The sequence below is a fragment of the Salvelinus fontinalis genome, chromosome 35 (assembly GCF_029448725.1).
Source record: "Salvelinus fontinalis isolate EN_2023a chromosome 35, ASM2944872v1, whole genome shotgun sequence".
NCBI classification, from domain to species: domain Eukaryota; kingdom Metazoa; phylum Chordata; class Actinopteri; order Salmoniformes; family Salmonidae; genus Salvelinus; species Salvelinus fontinalis.
Window position 1 is genome coordinate 16,461,829 of NC_074699.1, and position 20,111 is coordinate 16,481,939.

The 20,111-nt window shown below is 43.3% G+C and overlaps 1 protein-coding gene across 5 annotated transcripts in view; it reads left to right on the plus strand.

The window, feature by feature from the left end:
- The window catches only part of LOC129834399 (amyloid-beta A4 precursor protein-binding family A member 2-like), an 82,045-nt gene that overhangs the window by 29,787 nt on the left and 32,147 nt on the right, over positions 1-20,111 (plus strand). Inside the window, exon 3 of one of the 5 annotated variants that reach the window (XM_055899330.1) lies at positions 17,627-17,670. The exons of the other annotated variants lie outside the window; for them this stretch is intronic. The gene's annotated coding sequence lies outside the window, so the exon portion shown is untranslated. The remainder of the gene's footprint in view (positions 1-17,626; positions 17,671-20,111) is intronic. 5 annotated transcript variants of the gene reach the window in all.

Here is a 20,111-nt window from a genome sequence, read left to right on the forward strand (position 1 = left end):
TGGGGCCTGCAGGTCGTCAGTTGAACGGTGTTTCCTCCGACACATTGTTGCGGCTGGCTTCCGGGTTGAGAGGGCGGGTGTTAAGAAGTGCGGTTTGGCGGGTCATGTTTCGGAGGACGCATGACTCTCCCGGGCTCGTTGGGGGGCGATGAGACACAATATCCGAATTGGGGAGAAAAAGGGGATAAAAAAAGAGATGACGATTTTTACGATTGCAAGAAATCCAACTGTTAATAGATTAGATTAATTTAGGAAAATATATGTTACATATAATTGTGTAGCATCAGATCAAAAACAATTAATGTACTTGCAAAAACACAGATATTGAATCAAACAATAAAAAAATATACCTGCAACAGAGCATGCTGGGAAATATGACAATTCTCCATAGTTTTAACTCCCTGTCTCTGATTACTCTTACACGGAACCCAAGCTGGCTGTGCGTGTGCACCATCGTGCGCTATCGTGCATCAATTTATTTTGCCCTCCTACACCAAACGCAATCACGACACACAGGTTAAAATATCAAAACAAACTCTGAACCAATGACATTAATTTGGGGTCATGTCGAAAGCATTAAACATGTATGTCAATTTAGCTAGTTAGCTAATTTGTCCTGGGATATAAACATTGAGGTGTTATTTTACCTGAAATGCACAAGGTCCTCTACTCCGACAATTAATCCACACATAAAACGGCCAACCGAATCGTTTCTAGTCATCTCTCCTCCTTCCAGGCTTTTTCATCTTTGAACTTGGTGATTGGCATCTACACTTTTACCATGACAACCGGCAAAACATTTTGTCTTTCAATCACCCACGTGGGTATAACCAATGAGGAGATGGCAGGAAATCAGTCAATTTAAATAAATTCATTAGGCCCTATAAACCAATGAGGTGTTGGGAGAGGCAGGAGTTGCAGCGTGATCTGCGTCAGAAATAGAAAGGACTTCTAATTTTAGCCCTTGGCAACACGCGAGCAGTGTGGGTGCAAAAATTGAACAACATGGATTTCTAAATTTATTTTGCGATGCACGGTCTGGTCAGCATGTTAGGGCGTTTTCACACATTTGAGCTATAGTTTGAGTTCCACCATTTGTTACATTATATATTTTTTCATTTTGTCCATTTGTCCATTTGGTTTCACAGTGCCACATGTAACACAAACTAAAATTCATAAACAAAACATGTATGTCATTTTAAGTTAAATCCATTTATGATTAATTATCATGAAGGATCACTTGTGTGTCCCAATCTTCATATTATTTTATCTTTGGTCTTCTAACAACATGCGGGAGGAAACATCGCAAAAGCAGCTCTAACTGCGACGTGGAAAGGCTTATATTCAGTAGGTTATATTCAGTAGTCTAAATCCCCGGTATAGCCCCCGTCTCCTCTAATCTGCATCGGATGTGCTCATAAATGTGCTGCTACTCACAGAATGTTTCAGATATATGAAGTTTAATCAAATGCTTGCAGTCAAACAAACAATAAAAAATAATATGCGACTCAGGTTATTTTCCTGTGTTTGGTCCTGACAGCGTTCTTACCTACAACAAATCGCACGGTACAAATTGAATGAGACCGAGACCACTCTTTTTGAGCGAACCACCGTGCGTTGTTTAGTCAGGACCCGAGTGCGGATAGAGTGTTCACACCAGTCCAAACGAACCAAACTAAGGGGATAAACTCATTAGAACTTCGGAAAAACCGAACCAAACCAATTTGGTGTGAAAGCCCCCATAATGTAGTTAAAAGTACTCAGTCCCAATCAACTCCAGTTATCGATACTAATTCCAGGGAGCATATCACTCTGTTGAGGATTAAGATAACTCAACTCAAGTACAGTCAATTTAACTTGAACAATTTAACAAATGTAACTTTAATCTCTCCTTGATTTAAAGTGTATCCAGATATTTGTGACACGTGACCATAAAGAACATAATCAGGACAAGTTCTCCTATTTACATGAACAATATGATTCGGGTGGTGAAAATCTGTCTCCCTATTTCCATCATCCATATTTCCGCTCGCTTTCAGCCAAAAAGCCCATGATTGATTGAGCACTAAAGAGGATTATTATTGGCTGAAAGGCAGAGGAGCAGTTGTGGGTTGCTTGCTGTACCCATGGAAGCAGAATGGCAGGCTGTGGTGGCCCTCCAGAAGGCTGTGTTTCTGAGCCAGATAGCACTATGATGGGGCCCAAGACTCTGCCTGCCTGTCCACTCTCTGTTTCTTATCCTGTTGGCCTATAATCTCCTTTCAAATAGTTCCCATCCGTCTGCATGTCACTGATAGTGTATGGGAATTGCAAGCGTGTTATGAGGCCCATGCTTCCATATAAGACACATTTTGGGCTGACTGCATTTGGCGGCAGAGTCACTCGTGTGTTTGGAGTCTATCATCTGTTGAAACAGTGCTTTACAGATCATGATTAAAAGCTTGAATAACTGAGGAGATGGCTGACATCAACATCTAGCTAGTTTACTCTTTGAAGGCCATGAGACCCAAGTGTAAACTGATGATATGCTACTCACTATAATGATACGTTTCTAATCCTCTGTGCATTCGATGCCAAGGAATCGTATTGACTGTGAAGTGTGGAAAGAAAGTGCCCTGGCCTGTCATCATGTATGCTGTTGAATATGGAATCAATTCCTTCCATTTTCCCAAGTGATATTTATTTGGGACTACTCTAAGGAGAAATAGACTTCTTGAACAGCCTACATCCCTCTTCATAGTCAGTTTTTCAAATTAACATTTTTCCTTGCTGACTATTTTAACTTTGTATATCATGATGTGTACAGCTTGAGTTGGCTGTTGTGTGAGTATTCACCCATTGGTGTGTGTGTGTGTGTGTGTTGTTTCTGCATGTGCAATAGTGTGTGTGTGTGTGTCTGAGTATATGTGTGTGTGCTGTCTTGCATATCCTCTTGCTTTTTAGTCATTTAGGCAATTTAGTCTCACTGAGGACACATGTTGTATCTAAATGAATTAGATCCTCTGGGAGAAGCGTAAACAAACAGAAGGATAATTTAATATTTCAGACCATGCAAATCACGCCTGTTTTTCTGTTGAGGCGGAGGCAGTTCCAGTTCTATAGCCTGACCGCAGTCTGCAGACACTAATAGGAATAGTGATGCTCAGGGGCAGTTGCTAGTGTGGACATTAAAGTGTGTCTAAGTTTGCTCAACTGAATAGAGGGTTTATATACTAGTACAACCTTTCAGCTGTAGCCCCTTTATACTAGTTGTGAATCCCAAATAGATCTCCGATTTAAAAATGCAGTTATTCATTGTAATTTCGACCTGTTTCTAAGCAAGTATTTAACAAACACCCAAGCAAAGGTGCTCCCTCCTTTTTACAATGCGTGTAATGTCAAGGTCCTCTATTATTATGAAACATGAGGTCTTTACCAGATGTGGTGATGGCACGACATAGATGCCCAGAAGGGAGGATGGGCTTATAGAGGCAGACTGAGTGGAGCTGCAGAGCTTTGTGATATAAGGCGATTGCAATCAGAGCCCAGTAATCCATCCATCCAGACCTCCAGCATCATCAGTGGATCAGAAGCCGAGCTACAGTACAGTATGTCTGGCCAGAGGGGTGAGGACGTCACTTGTTCCCACCAGGGACTCTGTAGTTTGTTGCGTTACAACAATCTTTAGCGCCAGGGGACCCAAATGCACGCTCTGATGTGATGTTATGCCTTGAGATGGTTGGGCAATGTTAATATGCCACCATTTCCTCTGTTTAAGCACTGCTGCCTTCGCTCCTATTTCCTTCCTCATCCGTCACCACGCCTCGCCTTCCCTCGCATCGTTTTGTTCTTCTTTAATCTATTCTGTGTTTCATCCCAAGATGTATGACTCAGCCAATTTGAGATGCTGTGACTCTCGGAGAAGACGATGCGTTTTAAAGGCAATGGTGACAGAGTGAAACACAGGCTTCATCTCAGAAACAAGTGAAACCTTTCATCCAGAAACTACAAACTGGTGACAGCAGCAGCACTGAGAGAAGCCAGATACTGAGCCATGTGCCTAAAGTGGCTGGGTGGAGATCCTGTAGATAGATCTGTCTCTTAGTCTCTTTTGTCTGCTATCTGTCTCCGTGTCTTCGGTTTGGAAGCTATTGAATAGTCAGTATTTGACTTACTCCTTCCACCCTGTCCTGTGCAGTCTTGTCTTCATTCCTGATGGTCCCTGCCATCTTCATCTCTTCTTCATTGGTCCTTCTCTGTGTTTGTAGGTTGTAGTTATTGCAATGTAGTTAACACTGGCTATTGGCTACAGATGCTCATGCACACTGACAGCTCTGGGATCAGCCATTAGAGACTCCTGCTGCTAGCAATCTGGAGGAGAGCATGTAGTGTCTCTAGAACAGGCATCCAGAGTCTGCCATGTACATCAGAACAAAACAAAGGACGTCCAGCATGTCCAGACTGTCCTGGACATGCATTAGCACACCTTTGATTCAGGAATCTGGGTACTGTTGAATGACTGCCCATTAAAGTAAGGCATTCTGTTCCTTCTAGCACAGCTTGCAGGGAGTGATGGAGATTGGAGAGGTCCCAGAAGAACACAGGGCTTGCTAAACCACCACCCTTTTCTTAAAATAGCTTTGAATCATGCATTATTCGTACTGGGACTGCCAGTGCTGTCAAGCAACATTTTTTGCGGTGCTTATTGTCTCTCCTTGATTACTTCAGGCCCTGCAATTTGAAAAGATTCCCTAAACTCATTTCCATAGCTTTGTGTTTGTTATTGGGGGATGTATCTACAGTGAAGAAACATTAAAGGATGCTTATTACATTCTGTTTCTTCTCCTCCTCTGTGTTAGAATTGGTAGCTGACTGTGTTCTGTCGTTGTTGCTGGCTGTTGCCGTGCATTCAGAGAGAGAGAACGTGGCGACGACACTCCTCTAGAGATGGGGAAGTAGATTTCAATCTCCCAGCCTGCCTCTCTCTGTGTCACGCTGTGTCCCCTGGGCCCACTAAAGCGTGAAGGATGCTGGGAGGGGGTGGGGGGTGGGGGGGCTGACAGGTCCTCCAGAACCTGCCACTTTGTCAGTAGTGACGCAACAGCCGCACACGCTAGTGCTACACGTGCCCCTCTTATCGATCAGGATCGATATCTTCAGCTAACAGGGCCACACCCAGAAACAGAAACACGCACTCAGACACACACGTGCATACGCACACATTCACAAGAATACAAAGCCACATAAAGACATGCACTCAAACTGATACACAAAAAGAACCAGACAACCATGGTCTGGGCTGATAATGGAATCCCTTCCTCCCTTTTTCTTTTGTTCTTGTTGATAATGGACCATTCTCCTGGATGATGAATGGTTAAGCCTCAGCCTCTCTAATGTCCAGCGGTGAGAACTGGAAGGGCCAATTCACTCATCAAATGCACAGACGGTGTTTCGCGTAAGATGTCAGGGTTCATGAGCACTGTGTGTGTGTATGTGAGACATGATAAGATGTGTGTAGGAATGCTTATCTGGGTGTGTGTGTGTGCGTGCATGCATGCAGCGTGTGTGTGTGTGTCTGTGTGTATGATGTGAAGGCTGATGAATAATTGATCCCTGGCTTTCCATGTGGAGGCTGTCAGTGACTGAAGTCAGGAGTTATTTCATGTGTGGATGGCTGCTACCAAACTGCAGTACTAGGCCCAGTCATTACTACTGTGGCTGTGGGTTTGATAAGGCAACATTTACTGTCCTCCCCTCCTCATATCGCTGGGTATTGAGGTGTCATCGAATACAATGAACATCACTACTTTCAATTACTCTTATTAACATTATTTTCCTCATCCCTGTCAATTCTGTCTCTCCCATTCTTTCTCTCCCATTCCGTCTCTCTTCTGCATATGAATGCTTTGCTCGTTCCAAACAAACCTCTGTATAAAGGAGAAACTACGGTGACAAGGCCCTCCATATACCGTCAGGTCAAACATGTATTACTATTCATAAACATTCATTCCAATCGACACAAATCGCACAACAAATCCATGCCAGGTTACGCATACCTAGTACGCTATGAGATGTGCTGTGTACAGATGTAGGATCTTAATTTGAGCTAGTTTGCTACAGCAGAAAAATAATCCTGCAACAACAGGAAATGTGAATTATTATGTGGATTATAATTAATGGACATTTTTGTAGGGGTTGATACATTTTTTCGTAAGGGAAAATCAAGTCTAAAATTTCTAAGTGGAAATTACAAACTTCAGAACACTTCTCACACCTCCTCCTCCGTCAGTGCTCTCCAGGGTCTATTCCATTGGCTTCCCTAGTATGATTTATGACCATCCTTGCCTCTCATAGGTTAAAAGCATGGACCATGCCGTGGAATGGCACTGATCACCGGGGGATTATGATTAGAACGATAACGATGATTGTAATGCCACCTGTTTGTACATACAGTATAGCCTACGACTCCCCATAGTATCAATATGATCACAACCAGCGATACTATCACACGTCAAAACATGTTGATGTCACAGGTTAATGTACATAACCTTTTGGGCTATGAGGTTATGATTGTATGCCATATTGCTGTAGGCATACTAATTTGGTTCTCACTTTCCCGAGCAAATGTCGACAAGTTGGTACACAGTAAGAAACGCTCATCTGGCTGAAACTGTATGTTGTATTAGAGCTGAGAGGTCAGTGGCGGGTGGTGCAGGTGTCCTGTTTCATAGGACTGGGAATTGCCAGGGACCTCAAGATACAATATTATCACAATAATTAGGTGCCGATACGATATGTATTGCGATGCTCACGAATTTGAATGAGTCCTCTAACTTCAAGTCTGAAATTAAGAGTTAAGATCCAGACTGTTGGTTCTCTTCTCATTATTCTGCTGCTAACCCCTCTGTAACAAATCAAATCAAATGTTACTTGTCATATGCGCCAAATACCACAGCTGTAGACTTAGTGTCAAATGCTTACTTACAAGCCCTCAACCAACAATGCAGTTTTAAGAAAATTAGTGTTAAGAGAATATTTACTAAATAAACTAAAGTTTAAAAAAAGTAATATAATAACAATAACGAGGCTGTATACAGGGGGTACCGGTAGCGAGTCAATGTGTGGGGGTACAGGTTAGTTGAGGTGAATGAGGTAATATGGACATATACTGTAGGTAGGGGTAAAGTGACTATGCATAGATAATAAACAGCAAGTAGCAATAGTGTAAGAAAAAAAAGAGGGGGGGGGGGGGGGGGGGGGGGCAATGCAAATAGTCCAGGTAATAATTTCATTAATTGTTCAACAGTCTTATGGCTTGGGGGTAGAAGCTGTTAAGGAGCCTTTTGGACCTTGGCGCTCCGGTACCACTTGCCATGATGTAGCAGAGAGAACAGTCTATGACTTGGGTGACTGGAGTCTTTGATAATTTTTGTGGCCTTCCTCTGACACGGGCTAGTATATACAGTTGAAGTCGGAAGTTAACATACACTTAGGTTGGAGTCATTAAAACGTGTTTTTCAACCACTCCACAAATTTCTATAGTTTTGGCAAGTCAGTTAGGACATCTAATTTGTACATGACACAAGTATTTTTTCCAACAATTGTTTACAGACAGATTATTTCCCTTATAATTCACTGTATCACAATTCCAGTGGGTCAGAAGTTTACATACACTAAGTTGACTGTTTAAATTATGTCATGGCTTTAGAAGCTTCTGATAGGCTAATTGACATAATTTGAGTTAATTGGAGGTGTACCTGTGGATGTATTTCAAGGCCTACCTTCAAACTCCATGCCTCTGCTTTACATCATGGGAAAATCAAAAGTAATCAGCCAAGACCTCAGAAAATAATTTGTTGACCTCCACAAGTCAGGTTCATCCTTGGGAGAGATTTCCAAACGCCTGAAGGTACCACGTTCATCTGTACAAACAATAGTATGCAAGAATAAACACCATGGGACCACGCAGCCGTCATAACGCTCAGGAAGGAAACGCATTCTGTCTCCTAAAGATGAACGTACTTTGGTGCGAAAAGTGCAAATCAATCCCAGAGCAACAGCAAAGGACCTTGTGAAGATACTGGAGGAAACAGGTAAAAAAGTATCTATATCCACAGTAAAACGAGTCCTATATCGACGTAACCTGAAAGGCTGCTCAGCAAGGAAGAAGCCACTGCTCCAAAAACCACCATAAAAAAAGCCAGACTACGGTTTGCAACTGCACATGGGGACAAAGATCGTACTTTTTGGAGAAATGTCCTCTGGTCTGATGAAACAAAAATAGAACTGTTTGGCCATAATGCCCATCGTTATGTTTCGAGGAAAACGGGGGAGGCTTGCAAGCCGAAGAACACCATCCCAACCGTGAAGCAAGGGGATGGCAGCATCATGTTGTGGGGGTGCTTTGCTGCAGGAGGGACTGGTGCACTTCACAAAATTATGGAAAGGAAAATTATGTGGATATATTGAAGCAAAATCTCAAGACATCAGTCAGGAAGTTAAAGCTTGGTCGCAAATGGGTCTTCCAAATTGACAATGACCCCAAGCATACTTCCAAAGTTGTGGCAAAATGGCTTATGGACAACAAAGTCAAGGTATTGGAGTGGCCATCACAAAGCCCTGACCTCAATCCAATAGAACATTTGTGGGCAGAACAGAAAAAGCGTGTGCGAGCAAGGAGGCCTACAAACCTGACTCAGTTACACCAGCTCTGTCAGGAGGAATGGACCAAAATTCACCCAACTTATTGTGGGAAGCTTGTGGAAGTCTACCTGAAACGTTTGACCCAAATGAAACAATTTAAAGGCATTGCTACCAAATACTAATTGAGTGTATGTGAACTTCTGACCAACTGGGAGTGTGATGAAATAAATAAAAGCTGAAATAATTAATTCTCTCTACTATTATTCTGACATTTCACATTGTTTAAATAAAGTGGTGATCCTAACTGACTTAAAATAGGGAATTTTTACTTGGATTATATTGCAGGAATTGTGAAAAACTGAGTTTAAATGTACCATAATTTCTGGACTATTAAGCACACCTGAATATAAGCCGCACCCACTGAATTAAAAAAAAGATGTATTTTGTACATAAATAAGCCGCACATGTCTATAAGCCGCAGGTGCCTACCAGTACATTGAAATAAATGAACTTTACCTTCGCCTTTCCTGTTGACAGTCTGAGTGAGAGGCAGGTCAAACGTCAGAGGAACCTCATCCATATTTATGATGTCGTGCGGGCCGATGGAATGCTCCGCTATCTTTGCATCAGGGAATTTGCGGAAGTTTGAAACTTTTTCCTCGTAGTCGGGAGGGAGCTGCTGACACAGACTCGTCAGTACCCTGATGGACAGGCCTTTTAGGCCTCATAAATCTTATACACCACGATGGTCGACCTCTAAAATCCTCAAACTTCATTGCGGTGGCGATTGTTTTGGCTTTCAGTCGGATCTGCACAGTTGAAACACCTCGGCCGTCTGCTCTCTGTGTGTTGACCCAGTCTTCAAGCTCATTTTCTAGTTCGGGCCATCTGCTTTTCTTCCCTCTGAAAGCTTTTGTTGTCTTTTTGCACTGAGTCAGTTCCTCACGCTGCTGTTTCCAACGTCTTTCCAACGACTCATTAAGGCCAAGCTCCTGTGCAGCAGCTCTATTTCCTTTTCTAACAGCCAGATCGATCGCCTTCAACTTGAAAGCTGCATCATATGCATTTCTCCGTGTCTTTGCCATGATGAGGGTGACAAAATGACTACCGTAATCAGAATGATGGGAAGTTTGAGCGCGCTCGATTTACGTCACATTATGTGACGGTGCTCAGTTTTTTGGCGGCATGAATCTTGTGAAAGTGGGAAAAATGCATAAATTAGCCGCGTCATTGTATAAGCCGCGAGGTTCAAATCGTGGGAAAAAGTAGCGGCTTATAGTCCGGAAATTACGGTATTTGGCTAAGGTGTATGTAAACTTCCTACTTCAACTATAGGTCTTGGATGGCAGGAAGCTTGGCCCCAGTGATGTACTCTGCCGTACGCACAACCCTCTGTAGCACCTTATAGTTGGATACCAAGCAGTTGCCATACCAGGCGGTGATGCAACCGGTCAGGATACTCTCGATGGTGCAACTGTAGAACTTTTTGAGGGTCTGGGGACCCATGCCAAATCTTTTCAGTGTCCTGCGGGAGAATAGGCATTGTCGTGCCCTCTTCACGACTGTCTTGGTGTGTTTGGACCATGATAGACTGTGCCTTTAGTAATTAATTAATACTGCCCCATTCAACTGAGTATATTATGTGTATTAGTGACTTATTCCAAAGCTGTACTATACTGTAGGCTAGGAACTGGACATGAATTCACTTTTCAGTTTTAGTCGTAATATACTGCAATTTAATTTTTTTCCTTTATCCCAAGATTTGGAAGCGCTCCCAAACACTGGCCGAATCCTCCATCAAATATGATTAAACTGAGATTATCCTTTCTGAGTCCCAGCCACACGTTTTCTTTTCCCACAAAAAAAGCTAAGCAAACATCAAAGCAAAACTGTTTATTTATAGTTTGACCAAGCCTCTTTTATTCTAAAACTCTTTTGCTGTGTCTATCCTTGGTACCATGGGCTCAGTGTCTCCAGCATGTTACGACCCACTCAGGGCAGCTGCTCAAACCCCAGATGGCTGACAGGAAAGACCAGATTAAAACATGCCACTGCAGTGACAGCTCTTTGTGTGTGTGTGTGTGTGTGTGTGTGTGTGTGTGTGTGTGTGTGTGTGTGTGTGTGTGTGTGTGTGTGTGTGTGTGTGTGTGTGTGTGTGTGTGTGTGTGTGTGTGTGTGTGTGTGTGTGTGCTTGCGTGATGCAAGTGACAAAGATGGGGTAACCAACAAAAAGCTTGAAAATAGAGAATAGCAAGAGTGAGACATGCTGAGTAAAAAAGAGACATATGAACAGATCAAAACATAGCCGGAGACAGGGAGGAAGTATCTGGTGCCTGCCTCTGTGATTTCCCTTTCATTCTCTGATCCTGCTCCCAATTGCTCATTCAGATACACACACATTCATTTTCTTGACAGTCAAGGCCACTGTCCTCACTAATGTTTTTCTTCCTTTTTACTCGTTTTGTCTTGAGTCATTTTGAGGCCATCTGTAGCATACATTGTGCCCAGTGTCAGCAGCCTGAGAGGGGGTGGTGGTGGTGGGCAGTGGGTAATGGGGGGTCCTGCCCAGGGCTCTGTGTGTTATTGTTGCCAAGTGGTCAGTGGTGTCGGGGGGCCGGGTTGCAGCAGGCAACACTGTGTGTTAGAGTGTGGGTGTGCGTGTCTGTGAGGTACAGGACAACAGATGTGTGTTTACGTATTGCTGAGATGATGATGGACCTCAGCTTTTACAACGGGCACTTCCTCTCTATGTAACGATGATGAGCGCAATAAACCAATAGCATGTGTGCTAATAACCCTGTACAGCCATAACACCTCAATGTTTCTCCTGTGTTCTCTCTGGCTCGTCTGCATGGAGGGGATCCAGCTGGCAGTAGCAGGCACCGATCAAACCTTCCGTGTTAGATGGTCCCCAGTACCTCTCCCTCAGGGGCCGAGTGCGCTCTGTTTTCAGCACCGTGGAGCGGAGCTGTCGTCAGGCAGACTTTGAAGGGCGCCGGAGTTCTGTACTGATAGTTAACAGAAAGACCCCCTTCAGAGGCACAGAGGGCTTTACGGTCACAAAATGACCACACCGTACCCTCAATGGTATAGGAGAAGCAGAATGTAGATGGGCTATATTATTATTATGTTAGTTTCAGCTCTTATCTTTGGCCAGCCTCCTCATCCGTACCCTCTGGGTCCTTTCCGTCTTATCTTACTCTGCAGACATTGAAAGGTATTCATGATTCTGGTTGGCTCGCTGTCCATCTGGGAGATTAGCAGGTGCTGCAATGCCAACGGTTGGCTGTCAAGCACTGGAGGGGAAAAAACGCTGAAGACTTACCTCAACTGTGTGTCTGGCAGCAAGATGCGGGTCTTAGCCAAGACGTTTCAGTTGGTTAGTTGTGTCCTTCAGGGAATTAATTAAAACCATTATACTCAAACCTACTTTCTTCTGAAAGGTTAATTCAACCTTTTCATTCTCATTCAGGCACCCAGTAACGAGTTGGCCACTCTGTCAACCATTTTGGTGTTAAGGTTGGAAAAAAGGCTGTTGAATATAAATACAATTAATCAGTGAAGTGTCTACTAGCACATCAATGAAGGAGCGATGCGTTTGAGGCTGCAGATCTAGACTGAGGGTAAAGCATGAGGGCTTTGTGGTGTGGCTGGGGTCTATCTCAGGGGTGACCTGACCCATGAAAACAGAGTTGCCGTGGTGACTGGAAGGGAGAAGGCATGCCAGGATCCTGGCGGCAGTGCCAGGAGGAGGATTGGGCTGGGTGCTTGTGTTAGGGCCTGTCCTCTCTCCCTGTCTCCCTTTCTTTATATCTCTTTCTCTCTCTCTCTCTCTCTCTGTCTCTCACCCTCCTCTCTGTCTATCTCCTTCTCTTTCTCTCTCCTCTCTCTCTCTCTCCCCCTCACTCTCTCTCTCTCTCTGTCTCTCACCCTCCTCTCTGTCTCTCTCCTTCTCTTTCTCTCTCCTCTCTCTCGCTCTTCCTCTCACTCCCTCTCCCTCTCTCCCCCTCACACTCTCCCCCTCTCTCTCTCTCTCTCCCCCTCACTCTCTCTCTCTCTCTCTCTCTCTCTGTCTCTCACCCTCCTGTCTGTCTCTCTCCTTCTCTTTCTCTCTCCTCTCTCTCTCTCTTCCTCTCCCCCCCCCCCCCCCCCCCCCCCCTCTCTCTCTCTCTCCCTGCAGTATGTGGGAGGCTGGGGAGAGAACACACTGAATCTCAATAAAACTGAGAGATGTAGCCTTCCCTTTTCTCGCTCACCACAGACGCAACGGCTTTCTTTCCCCGACCGATTCTCATTCGCTTGCAGCATAACTATGTGATAACAATACATCACTGGTGATGTAAAACCTAAATTGAACCACAAATTGTTATGGTAGTTTAATGTAATGACACATCCTTTCCCGGATGGATAGAGAAGTGATTCATTAATCCAGCTACAGTTACTGGCACTAAGGAGGTGACTTTACTGTGGCTGTAATCAAGGACGGTGACAGAATAATAATGGCCATGGTGAGTTGGTAAAAGACCTTGAAGTCAGATCGGAGGCTCATTCGTTAGGGAAGGAGGAAGGGCTTGTGCATATCGTAAAGCTGTCGGAAGGGAGAGAATAAGAGTTCAGTTTCCCACTTTGAGCACTGACACAAAGTCCGAACTCTGTGTTAGATTTAGTGTCAGGTAGGTGGCTCACAACACTTAGTAGGGATGTAATGATACCAGTATCGTGATACTCAGGCCTGATGTTGGAAACAAGCATCCATATGTTGTCACCCCGAATCACATTGATTTTCCAAGCTATAACACACAATATGTTACATACTGTAGGTTTTTAAAGGACCCAAGAGTTTAGTCTGCTTTGTGTTATCCTTTCTGTCATGGAAAATGAGGTATCGTAGTATCGCCATACTGGTATTGTGACGACATTAGCACTTAGATTGGACATATTTTCAGAACCTCAAGGAGATTGGGATGTGTGGCGTGGCGTAGAGAGAACAAAAGATAACCTTTGAGAGGAAACAGTCTGTTTTGTGAAAAAACATGATGGTCTTATTTCTCTGAAGTGTAGACTGTGCTGAGTGCCCTTTACCAAAGCAGCCTTTAATACAAAGTACAATTTTACTCAGGAAGTGGCAAGCAGCAGGTAGCCAGGACTTCATCTTTAAAAGGAAAGATTCCTTCCACTGCACTTTGTTCTCTCTGTGAGAACTGAGAGGCCTTTTTCACTGCCCATGAAAAGTTTCTTACTTCCTTTCAAGAAGACATTTAAATTCATCAGACCTACAGCTATCCGTTGTGAGTGATACTGATACAGAAAACCAGCCTGTTTAAGACTTGGAGATGGGAGTGAAATGTGAAGTGTATATTCATTCAGAGCAGACCAGAGCATTACAAACACACAGCTAGGTCAGATACTTAACCCACCCAGTGTGCGTGCCGTGTGGACTATTGGCCTCAGACAAATGAACTTACTCCAGAGGAGCTTCTCCGTGAATTTCTCCTTTTAAAGTCTCATTTTTCCAGCTGACTACATTTCGTGACTTTAATTTAATCTTTAATGACTCTGGCATGCTTGATAAAGTAAGTCATTAAAATGTGTTCTAAGGCATCGGCTCACCACTGTCCAACAGAAGAAGGGGTACAGGCCCACTAGTGCTGCTCTCTTCTCTCTCTGCTTTACATTTAGAGGACCAATAGCATCTAGAAATACCCATGTAACTGATTTTTCAAAACCGATTTGTTGCAGTTAAATACCATGATGATGTTTGCCATCCCATCCCCATGACATACTACTTTAATGATAATGAGCTTATTTATTAGTGATGACATCAATATAGGGTACAATTTATATTCCAAGAAGATTGTGACTACGATGTGACATGCCTTTTGACTATGCTCCGCTGCTTTAATTTCCAGTAGTTAAATCCATATGGCAGTACTTATCAGCCAACGATATACTAGAGAGTTACTGTAGCTAGCGTTGAAAAGCACCCTGGAAAAACACTGTGGGCTCTGCTCTGTTCGGTTCCACCATTGTTTAAGCCGGTTGTTTGCTTTGCTGGAATAAACACAATGGGCAGCACTTAGGGCTTAAGGTACAGCCATTAGTATTCCTCAGGCCTCTGCTCCTCACACAGAGTGTGGTGGTCCCTGCCTTACTGAATGCCTCCCTGCCTGGCTTCCGTCTCCTCTGCCCTAAGGCACAGGAATCGGCAGGGACCCAGTCCAAGTCCCCTCACTCGTGAGCCACGGAGAAGAGGTAAATGGAGGCATTTGTCAGCCAAACAAGGAAGGCGTCACAGACTATTTTGAAGCTGTAGCTCTTCCACAGATTTACTTTCAGTAAGTCTCTTTATATGAGGAAGCCAGTGAGTGCTCTTCCCCAGCTGAGTCTCTCTCAAATCACTCTATTGAGATGCGGCACGGAGTCTGAGCGCTGAGCGAACCGGGCTCTGCAGGAGAGGGATCATCTCACGGGGACCAACACCCCCCCTGCTTATCACGCTCTCCCTTGTTCAGTTCTCTGCTCATTACCACTTGATTGGCTTTTTTGTGTCCTTCAATCACCTGCAGGACTGTGTCCATTCTCTTAGTCGTCTTGGTACTGGTAGCTTATACTGTACCAGGGAGAAGAGGTTCACAGTGGAATGGTGGTGCAAGGACTGATAATGACCATGTGGGTCCATGTATTATAATTATATTATGACTGAATCTCAATGTGCTATGCTTTAACCTTGATGGGCCAGTGGCAGGGTGAAATGAGTGTGTCTCAGTTTGTACCATCGCCATGCCCTGAGGCTGCTGCAGTCATCATGCAGGTCCACCTCTGCACTGGGACCTCAGCTGGTTCACACTAATGACAGCTTTCTCTCTATCGCCTGCAGGAAGTTGTGTGCCTGACTGGAACTCAAGGGCCAGACAGAGAGCTCTAAATTTAACAAACCCCCCCCCCCCCCCCCCACACACACACACACACACACACACAGACACACACAAGGGCTGCTGAAGAAGAAGACAAATCTTCCCTCAATACGCCTACCTTGCTTCCTGTGTATGTACAGTATATATGGGAATATTACACTGACTTAATTATAGTCTACTATAAATCTACATGTGTTTATTGATCAGTCAATCCAAGATTTCACCTGGAGTGAAAATATTTCAAGGAAAACCATGTGAACAATGTTCATAGTAAAGAAGTAAAACAATAACCATGGATGCTAACTGTAATGATTGTGCAGGGAAATGCAGGGAACATACAGTTTGTATTAGATATCTGTCTATAGATGCTGTCTGGGGATAATTGGCCTTCAAGGAGTTTTCGCCCAATCAGGTGCTGTGTGGAACCTATTGTTTTATTCATATCTCTTACCCAAACATATACAGTTCCAGTCAAAAGTTTGGACACACCTACTCATTCAAGGGTATTTCTTTATTTTAACTATTTTCTAAGTTGTAGAATAATAGTGAAGACATCACAACTATGAAATAACATATATGGAATCATGTAGTAACCAAAAAAGTGTTAAACAGATCAAAATGTAATTTAGATTTTAGATTCTTCAAAGGAGCCACCATTTGCCTTGATGACAGCTTTGCACGCTCTTGGCATTCTCTCAACCAGCTTCACCTGGAATGCTTTTTCAACAGTCTTGATGGAGTTCCCACATATGCTGAGCACTTGTTGGCTGCTTTTCCTTCAATCTGCGGTCCAACTCATCCCAAACAATCTCAATTGGGTTGAGGTCGGTTGATTGTGGAGGCCAAGTCATCTGATGCAGCACTCCATCACTCTCCTTCTTGGTCAAATAGCCCTTACACAGCCTGGAGGTGTGTTTGGTTAATTTTCCTGTTGAAAAACTAATGATAGTCCAACTAAGCGCAAACCAGATGGGATGGTGTATCGCTGCAGAATGCTGTGGTCGCCATGCTGGTTAAGTGTGCCTTGCATTCTAAATAAATCACAGACCATGTCACCAGCAAAGCACTCCCACACCATCACACATCCTCCTCCATGCTTCACGATGGGAACCACACATGCGGAGATCATCCGTTCACCTATTCTGCGTCTCACAGAAAAAATCTCAAATTTGGACTCATCAGACCAAAGGACAGAATTCCACCTCTTGGCCCAAGCAAGTCTCTTCTTCTTATTGGTGTCCTTTAGTAGTGGTTTCTTTGCAGCAATTCGACCATGAAGGCCTGATTCACGCAGTCTCCTCTGAACAGTTGATGTTGAGATGTGTCTGTTACTTGAACTCTGTGAAGCATTTATTTGGGCTGCAATTTCTGAGGCTGGTAACTCTAATGAACGTATCCTTTGCAGCAGAGGTAACTCTGGGTCTTCATTTCCTGTGGCGGTCAAAGTGAGAGCCAGTTTCATCATAGCGCTTGATGGTTTTTGTGACTGCACAAAACTCTTGACTGATCTTCATGTCTTAAAGTAATGGTGGACTGTCGTTTCTCTTTACTTATTTGAACTGTTCTTGCCATAATATGGACTTGGTCTTTTACCAAATAGGGCTATATTCTGTATACCCCCCTACCTTGCCACAACACAACTGATTGGCTCAAATGCATTTAGAAGGAAAGAAATTCTGCAAATTAACTTTTAACAAGGCACACCCGTTAATTGAAATGCATTCCAGGTGACTAACTCATGAAGCTGGTTGAGAGAATGCCAAGAGTGTGCAAAGCTGTCATCAAGGCAAAGGGTGGCTACTTTGAAGAATCTCAAATATAAAGTATATTTTGATTTATTTAACACTTTTTTGCTTACGACACAATTCCATGTGTTATTTCATAGTTTTGATGTATTCACCTATATTCTACAATGTAGAAAAAAATAAAAAAGAAAGAAAGAAAAACCCTTGAATGAGTAGGTGTGTCCAAACGTTTGACTGGTACTGTTTATTATCCTGCCTTAGGGAAGAGGGGGTGGGGGACAACAGTGTTCTTCTTCTCTCTGTCTCTCATTTACCTCTCCTCTCTCCTCCCTCGCTTCCGTAAAGAAGATGAAAGGAGTGCTGTGTTCCCATTCCACACAGGCATGGAGGTGCAGTAAATCCTCAGCAAATTGTATTACATCTCTGCCTGTTAAGTTGAAATCATGCATCATAGCACTGCAGTCTGATGTGTTGGTGATCTAAAGAAATGCATGTGCCTAGGAACAGTGCAACTTTTAACAAAGCACACCAAACGTAATGAAAGGATTAATGATGCACCTACTGATTTAAGACTCTCAGGAGCAATTCCCCCATTGTTGATCCATTTTATGATCCATTTTCATCTTTGTTATTCTGCTCAAATTGTACATTATGTAACATATTTTTGTAGGTGCACAAACACCTGTTGCTTTGTGCTGTAAGAGAGAGTGTGGGGGGGACCGCTGGGAATGAGACAATGTCTCTCTGCAGTGCACCATAGAGAATGGTTTAATAGATAGTTCACTGTGTTCTGTGCTCTCACTGGCTTCTATACAGACTAGGGGCACTGTACTACTATGGCTAACCTCTGTAAAAGACCCCCCCAACCCCTGTTAGTCACCATCATATAGACCGTTTGGTTGTTTAGTCTTGTGCAACTATGAGGCAAAACAGACACCATGTAAACTATATTTTGTCTCCGATGCTTATTGAAAACAAGTACATTTGCACAATTAGCACTTGTCTATCAAATCACATTTATTGGTAAATACACGTGTTTAGCAGATGTTATTGTGGGTGTAGCGAAATGCTTGTAGATGTAAGCAAATACAAAGTTACGGTTGTTGGTTAGCTAGCTAGTGAATTTTTACAGTATTAGTAAAGATGTGCCATCAGTTAAAACACCTCAAAACAAAACCGATGGGTATCAATTCACCACATGGCAGCTTCTTGTCATTGTTGCTAGCTATCTGGCCATCAGGAACCATAACAACACACTGCCTTCTGGCCCTTTGAAGCGTGTGCATAGTTTTTGTGACGTTGTCAGCTAACCCGTCTACAGACACTTACATTTCTTTGGGTGTCTGTTGGTCATACTTTACCCTATACAGAACAGTGGTATGTGAGACTGATCTTTGAACATGATCCTGTCATGTGTGGAGCGGAGTTTTCGACAGTGGATGTGGATCAATAATCGGATAGGTTTTGCGATGTGAGCAAGATCGCCAGTTGAAAGGACAGAGAGCTGCAACGTTCAACGCATTGCAGCGATGGGAGCTGGAAGGACAGAGACAACACACTGCAGCTTGTTTGGAAAGGAAGTGATTAAAGCCATCCTATTGGGGTATACAAAGGAGGCGTTTTATATGTCTAATCAAAAAAGCGCTAAAGTGCAATTACTAACGTGATTAGGGCCAATTAGTTGGGATCCATTTCACTGTTGTTGCCTGCAATACGAAATAAGGGCTGCCAATGTCACTGTCTCTCTGTTAACACCAGTTTTGTTTTAATTTTGTCGGCGCTGTACTTCCAGCAGACTATAGGCTCATTTACATATATCCTGTAGAAAATAAACATAATTGTTTCCTTGTTGTCAAGTTAAGTGTTAGAATGGTTGGGCTGCTGTGAAAGAAACGGATAAACGTCCTTCACAGGTAGATCCAGTAAGTCATATTAAGAAAAGCATGGGCATGGACAGTAGTTGTGTTACACAAAGATACTGTGTTACACAAAGATACTGCATACGGTCGAATATCACGAGGGAACAGCCATAGAGAAGCCACTTTGATATTCCTCTCTTGACATACATATTAGAATGTCCTAATTATAGGAAGCACAAGGGAAAAAACGTCTATTGTGCTGTCGTGCTGTTTTTATGCGCTTTCCAGTCATTTCCTCACTGTGAAGCTCATTGTCACTATTCTAATTAAGGCTGCTTGTTCAAAAAGGACCAACTGTGATTTGTACCAGGGTTTAGTCGTCAGGCCTGTCACATGTTTTACTGCAATCAGATGAGGGGGACTTGGGACTTGGACACAATAGGCATGTGGACCTGGCTGGTGTCTGGATTCACATCCACACGGTTATGTGTCGTTCAGGGGATGACATCTTTGTGAGAGGAGTAGTCTATGGGGAAAAAGGTTGAACGGTATGTAGATCGTTCTGCGTTATATTTCATTTTGAATTAGGGGTATACCAGGGGACAGAATACAAATTGCCCTGAACAGGTAGGACGGATTTCTAATGTATTTGTTGTGATAGGCCATCATTCACATGGTAATGTATTCAAATTCAATAAAATCTGTCAAAAGTCTGTAATTCATACGGCTCAGCCCAAACAAAGCAGAATTTGGGAAAGCTATTTGGGGACTGTGAGGATTGAAGGATTCACACCTCAGAAATTCTATTGATAGACAGGTAGACACACAGACACTCTGCACATACAAAATAGATCCAGGTAGACAGAATACATTGAAGGAGAGGAAAAACATACACACTCTTGGTAGAAACACTCAGTCAACAGATTTATCCAGGAGTCCTGTGGTGGATTTATTCAGAACCAAACAAAGAG